General features: G+C 44.3%; 1 long non-coding RNA gene across 3 annotated transcripts in view; it reads right to left on the reverse strand.

Moving 5' to 3' along the window:
* Positions 1-4,374, reverse strand: part of LOC115029747 — a 10,886-nt gene extending 6,512 nt beyond the window's left edge. For all 3 annotated transcript variants that reach the window (XR_003835309.1, XR_003835308.1, XR_003835307.1), the window contains exons 1-3: positions 4,198-4,374; positions 3,871-4,004; positions 3,194-3,269 (exon numbers count right to left, since the gene is read on the reverse strand). This is a non-coding gene — a long non-coding RNA (uncharacterized LOC115029747). The remainder of the gene's footprint in view (positions 1-3,193; positions 3,270-3,870; positions 4,005-4,197) is intronic.
* Positions 4,375-7,387: the final 3,013 nt, after the last annotated feature.

The following is a 7,387-nucleotide window of genomic DNA, read 5'->3' on the forward strand; positions in this document are numbered from 1 at the left end:
ACAGTGACACACCCATTCCAACCAGGTCACACCTATTCCAACAAGGCCACACCTTCAGATGGTGCCACTCCCTGGTCCAAGGATATACAAACCATCACAACCCTTAACTCAGCAGTTCTACTAGCTTTCTGCTTCTGTGCATTGCACACAACGACTCTCCTAAGAGTCCCAGTGATTTGACTTAGTTTTACTAATATAAGACTTTATGTATTCTATACTTTCTTATCCAGGAACCATTCTTAAATGTTGTGCAAGACTTCTCATAACTTCAATAGTTTTTTCCTTTTTTGGGGGGTTCCAATGTTGGCTCTAAGTCATTTTCTAATTATTTCTTCAAACTTCCTCTGCAGGTCAAGCATTAATCTGGAACCACCATTGTGCAATTGTTACACTGTTTCCAAGATGAGAACGCACAGCATACACCTGGACCGTCAGGACTGTGCTGTGCTGTGCTGTGCTGTGCTGTGCCCCATGCCTCAATTTTTAACTGTTTAAGAACCGTTACATCAAGAAACATCTAGTTTCACAGAATTCACCAGAGCAGAAGGAGAAAGAAGTTAGAAAGTCATATAGAATAGAATAATTACGCACACCAAGGCCAACTGAAAAGCAGTCACGCACAAATGAAATCTATACAGCCGTTGTCCAGAGCTAAGGTTAGGAAAAATGGGAACAACTGTTTTTTTTACAAAGAGCTTCTGAGATGTCGCCATCCCGGCCTACTGCAGGCAGTCCCTGTCAGGGTAAGCTGTCCCCAGCAATTCTCCATGTTCGCTGTCTTCATTGCTGAGCGTTTTTGTGTTTAACGGTTGGTGAGCCTGGTTTCCCTTCATTGAGCTATGTTGTTGTCGTTGTTTGCTAACCAATCTTCTTTGTTTTCCCCCACACACACACCAGAATCAGTAGCTCTTGTTCTAACCAAGAACTGATCTTTAAAAGCTTTGTGTGTGTGTGTTGTACTTGTGAGAGTAGAGGCATGCACATGCCATGGTGCACCTGTGAAGGTCAGAGAACATGTTTTAGGAATGAGTTCTCTCCTTCACTGTGGGTTTCAGAGACTGAATTCAGGCCTTCAGGCTTTCATGGGGACTATATGACATATTGAGCCATCTTGCTAGTCCATGAGCTGATATTTTTATTGCTTATGCATTCTATTAATAAATTAGCTTAGGAGCCCAGCAAGGTAGTTCGTGCCTGTAATTTCAGGATTAGAATAGTGAGGCAGGAAGATTTGGGTTACATGAGTTCAAGGCCAGCCTGGCTTCGGATGTGACACTATAGGAAAAAGAATTAATTTAGAAATTAATTCTTTTAATTAAATCTCCCCAAGAGGCTGATTCCTTTAATCCAAGAATATGGAATGTTTTCCCATAGAGGTCTGGGTCCCCTGTGATGTTCTTTGATAGTATTTTAAAGTTCTTTTCATAAGACTCACACATTTCACTTTAGGCTATGTCTTAGTCACTGTTTTATCACTGTGAAGAGACACCAGGACCATGGCAGTTCTAATAAAAGAGCATATTTAACTGGGGGCTTACTTAGAGTTTCAGAGGTTTAGTCCATTATCATCATGGCAGCAGGCAGGCAGACGTGGTGCTGGAAGAGTAGATAAGAGCTAGGTCCTTATCTGAAGGCAGAGAGAGGGAAAGCCTAGGACCGGCACAGGCTTTTAAACTCCAAAGTCCACTGTGAGTGACACACTTCCTCCAACAAGGAAGGCCACACCCACTCCAAAAAGACCACTTTTTCATAATCCTTCTAATCCTTTCAAATTGGGCCACTCCCTGGTGTCTAAGCATTCAAACATAGGAGCCTATGGGGGTTGTTCTTATTCACGCTACCACAGGCTGGTTCTCAGCCATTTGTACCCAAACTCACTCACTGGTGCTCGGCCTTCATTTCCCCCTGCTACACTGGTCTCCTTTGAATCACAAAGGCTGAAAAGCCAACTCTAACATTTCCAAGAGTATATGACAACTTGTGTTCTACGTATGACTTATCTGGGAGTAAGAAGTCTTAGACAGTAGGATACAGGAGTGGGAAGGTGGCCAGAGACCATCATCCTCCTGGGTGGTACCCAGGAGGCAGGGCTGGGCTGACATCAAATTGTTTCAGCCTCAGCAGCAACAGCTTTCTGGCACCTGAATTATAGCGGTGACGATCTGACTGAAGCACTCAATCTCACAATGCTTGCAGCTTAGAGCTTTCAGATTTTTATCTAATAAAGGTTCATACAATATATATTATCTGCCAGAAACTGTTAGATGCATTTTTTTTAATTATGTCTAGGAAGCCTCAGTGTTTCTTAACTTGGCAATAATTTTGAAAGCAGCCCCTGTATTCCTTTGTGATGTAAGCACTTGGTTGGAGTGGCTTTGGTTCTCTATGAGGAACCCTGTCTGGTTCAAGTTGTTTTGTCTGAGTGTTGTACTTCTGCCATATCTTTTGTCTGTGAAAACAAAGATATACTAGTTCTCCAGAGGATGTTAAAATCTCCCCTGATAATATTTTTTGTCAGATTCTAATAGGCTTGCTTTATATATCAGAACAGTTTCTTATTGAATGTAAAAACAACAACAACAAAAAAACCCAAAACAACAACAACAAAACCCCCACTATTCTTCCTCATTTCACCCCTATTCCTAGTACTGCATTGACAGAGGACAGATTTGTCCTCAAGAGTTTAGTTTATTGTGGTTAACGAGGTGTCTTATTCTCTGCACAGGACATAATTTCATTCTTATTTTTCTTTCCTTTTTGGTATTTTTTTTTAATTAATTATTTATTATATGTAAGTACACTGTAGCTGTCTTCAGACACTCCAGAAGAGGGCGCCAGATCTCGTTACGGATGGTTGTTAGCCACCATGTGGTTGCTGGGATTTGAACTCTGGACCTTTGGAAGAGCAGTCGGGTGCTCTTACCCACTGAGCCATCTCACCAGCCCCCTTTTTGGTATTTTTAAGACAGGGTCTTACTATGTGGCCCTGGCTGTCCTGGAACTCACTCTGTAGACCAGGCTGGCCTTGAACTCAAAGATCTGCCTGCCTCTGCCTCCCAAGTGCTGGGATTGAATGCACGTGCCACCACTGCCCAACCCATAATTCCATTCTTTACAGCTAAATAAAACTCTGCTGTGTATACACATATGGTCTCTTCTGGTCTGTTGATGAGCATCTAGACTGGTTCTGTACCTTGGCTGTTGAGCAGTGCTGATCCTACGGATGCTGGGTTTCCGTGGGTGCCCACTAGGGGTCTGGGTCTCTGTATCTGCAACAAGGAATTGGACAGAGACACGTGAACAGTAGAAAATAAAGTTGAAGAATATATTAAGAAAGAAGATAGCTCCCAGGGAGGAAGCACCCCAAACAGAGAAATGTTCGGAAGCTTGGCACTAGCACTAGGCAAAGGACAGGGTTACTTATGTCCCATTCGGAAGCCTCTGAGGTCACGTGCTTGGCACTGCCTTTCTCCTGCAGGCCATGTGGCAGGTCACCCGCAGACACTCTGGAGTGCCTCTGCAGTGGTGCCAGTGGCTCCAGCCAGATGCAGGAGAAGGCAGTTCCAGCCTCCCTCTTTACTAGGTTTTTCTCATATGCTAATTTTGTGGCCCTTGGGTCTCATTTTAGGTCTCATTTTCCACCGCGCTCCGATCCCTGAGCGTGACACTGGTCCCTGGAACCGTTTTTTTTTTTTTTTTTTTTTTTGGAGAGCTGGGGGATGCCGCTCCATTATCCTATAACTGTTTCCTGTAATCAGGGAGCATGGATCTTTCCTTGATGAGACTACCGACCGCCTGGGGAGGGGAGGAGGGGCTGGATTCCCTGGATAGGAAGTGGCTGGAATCTCAACTCGAAGGAGTCGGTCTGACCTGCTGCCATCCTGGAAAGCACAGGAAAGTATCTCTCTGACCATCATGCAGGCTCCCTCTGGGGCCGTCAGTCCGACAGTACACAGCCAACCTCACTATTTTATCTGTTGAGTTCAGACATGAGACTCTTCAGGCTGCAAGACAAGCAAACACTCTAATTGTTGTATATTAAGAATGTGCCAAACCGATCCCCAGATTCCGAGGGCGGGACAGATTAAAAGGAAAAACTGCGTGGCTGTGATTGCACTTGTGAAGCCATCTGTGCCAAAGGGAAAGGCATGCAGCAGGTTACAGCAACCCCACGGGCTTACAATAGAGAGGACTTACTTCTGCAGCTAAGAAGTTCGGGCATCCTTTTTGATTGTCTGAGGAGAATTTTGAAGGTGTGGGTGGAAGTGACCTTGTCTTCTTGAGACTGAGGAGACTCAAAAGGGACAGGTTTCGTTAGAGTACGGCTTCTTGTGTGTGGTGCCTCTGGTGTCAGGCAGCATCAGGCCTGGTTCCTTCCGGTATATGTAGCTTTTTTGCTGTTTTTTTTTTTTTTTTTTTTAAACACCAAATGGGTCTACAGGGTTCAAATTCTAATAGAGTTTCACCATACCTGGCTCCAGGCACACAATTCTCATTCATGGTATGACCTCGAGTTTGTTTGTTTCTTTCTTTCTAATCTTACATTTAAACATTCCTGCCCTGGGATGTTTCTTATAAACAGTAACTAGCCAGATTTTTAACAACAACAACAACAACAAAAAGCCCAGTAGGTGTCTCTACTATTTTTCAGTGCTGTGGACCAAACCCAGGCCTTCCTCACATGCTGGGGAAGCAGTTTGCTGTAACCATGAACCTCTGTTTAAGTCTTGATGAGCTATTCTAATGGGGAATACTATGTCCCTCCCCTTTGCTACCAGAATATTCAAACGGGGGGGGGGGAGCCCTGATACAATGGATCCTAAGAATCACTACTGCCCCAGGCATCTATGCTGGGGGAAGAGAGGGGCTAAACAGCCCCTCAGATGGGACACAGCCCTGACAGCTTGTCCCCGTTACAGTAACCGCATGCCCATCTCCTGGCTTCTGTCACCTTTTCTGTAAAACCATCACAATGCTGCAGGCGAGTCAAAGAGAAAGCAGGAGCCATCCTCTACAGGCTGGCAAACTAAATAAATGTGTTTTGTTTTACCAAAAGTTGTTTCCGAATAGCTTTTAAAATCCAGAGAAACTAAGGCAGTAGTTTTATGGGCAGTCGACCTAAACTCTCTTCCCAGAATCTCACCTCTAATACAAAGAGTTCATCTCTATGGACAAACTAACTGATCGTCGATATGGCCAGGTATAAGATATATAAATTGCTACGTTGCTTTTTATTAAACAAACCTTTAAATTAGTTATTATTGTGTGCATGTTCTTATATGGTGCATCTGTGACGGCATGCATGCGTGCATCACAGTGTGCACATGAGAGAAACACTTTCTGCAGTCAGCTCTCTCCTTCTACTGTCCGATCCAGGGAGCAAGCAGAGGTTCCCCGGCACGCATACAGATGTATGTGAAAGTGCCTCAAACTTCTACCAGCTGAGCTACCTCACACCTCACCAGATTCACCTTGTTGTTTATGTTTGTGGGTGTGTGTGCACATGTATACATATATATATGTGTGTGTGTGTATATATGTGTATATGTATATGTATATATATATATATATATATATATATATATATATATATATATGCACCTGTGTATATGGAGGCAAGAGACCAACCTCAAGGTGCTGGAGATGTGGCTCATTAGTTAAAAGCTCTGATGTACTTGTAGAGGACCCAGGTTCAACTCCCAGTACCAACATGGTGGCCCACAATCATTCATTAACTCCAGTTCCAGACTTCAGAGGATACCAGGCATATATACACAGTGCCCACATATACATGTCAGCAGAACATTAATATATATGAAATAAGATGAATCTAAAAAAAAAAAATCAAAAAGTTCAAGCAGGGCATGATAGCACACATCTTTAATCCCAGCATTTAGGAGGCAGAAGCAAGTAGATCAAGGCCGTAAGTTCAAGGCCAGCCTGGCTTACATAGTAAGTTCCAGAACTGCCAGGGCTACAGTGTGAGACTCTATTTCAAACAAACAAATAAACCTAATTGATTAATTAATTAAAAGAGATTACTGTCTGGTATCATTCCAGAGACATCAATCTTGTTTGGGGGTTCAAGGTCTCTCATTGGCTCTCCTAGAGAGCTCACCACACATTGTGTGTAGCATAGCTGCCAGTGGCCCCAGGGTACCTGTCTCCTTCCACCTTTCCTGTCCTGGGATCACACCTGCTTGGCACCATCTGGGCCGGTTTAGTTTGCTTGTTTGTTTAGCATGGGCTATGGGGTTTGAACTCAGGGACACACGCTGCTGGGGCCAGCTCAGCTGAACTCAGGGATGCACGCTGCTCCTACCCTCTACTCGTACAGCTTCTATTTGTTCTTTCCTCCCTTGCTTTGATGTATTTATTTATCTCAAGGATAATTTTATCAGTCTAAAAGAGAAAGCAAGCAAGCTGTAAATCTTGGCACCTGCCCAGAGGATGAAGAAGAGGAGGAGAGAAAACCTTGCCATGGAGTTAGGTGTGAAGGTCAGCTATGCAGCTGGCTAGGCACCACATGGCAAAAAGGTAATGGGTGTGGGGGATGGAGGGGGAGCGGGAACATCAGAAAAAAGGAAGGAAGCCCAGAGTACCAGGAAACTCAGTCTGGCCAGCACCTGGAAGCAAGACAGTAGTGAAGAAAAAGAGAAAGGCAAGGCCAATCAAACCTTATTCTTGCCTCTGTCTGTAAGACTGATAACATTCTCTTTATCCTATGTTGAGCATACTATTTTTAGTAACTGAAGAACTTCATACATGTATTTTGATCATATTCACCCTACCCCACTCCTCCCACATCCACCCTCGCCTCCTTCTTCTTTATTATTGCTCTATGTGTCCAGGTAAGGGCATCACTGCTGTGATGATGTACTATGCCCAAAGCAACTGGGAGGGAAGGGTTTATTCAGCTTACACTTCCACATCACTGTTCATCACTGAAGGAAGTCAGGACAGGAACTCACACAGAGCAGGAACCTGGAGGCAGGAGCTGATGCAGAGGTGATGGAAGAGTGCTGCATACTGGCTTTACTCCTCATGGCTTGCCTGGCCTGCTTTCTTATAGAACCCAGGACCACCAGCCCAGGGATGGCACTACCCACATTGGGCTGGGCCACCTCCCACTGATCACTAATTAAGAAAATGCTCTCCAGCCAGATCTTATTTTCTCAGTTGAGGTTCTCTTTTGTTGTTGTTGTTGTTTTTGGTTTTTGTTTTGTTTTTGGTTTTGGTTTTGGTTTGAGACAGGGTATCTCTGTGTAGTCCTGGCTGTCCTGGAACTCACTCTGTAAACCAGGCTAGCCTCAAACTCAGAAATCTGCCTGCCTCTGTCTCCCAAGTGCTGGGATTAAAGGCATGCGCCACCACAGCCCAGCAAGGT

Source organism: Mus caroli, chromosome 17 (assembly GCF_900094665.2).
Source record: "Mus caroli chromosome 17, CAROLI_EIJ_v1.1, whole genome shotgun sequence".
Classification (NCBI taxonomy): Eukaryota; Metazoa; Chordata; class Mammalia; order Rodentia; family Muridae; genus Mus; species Mus caroli.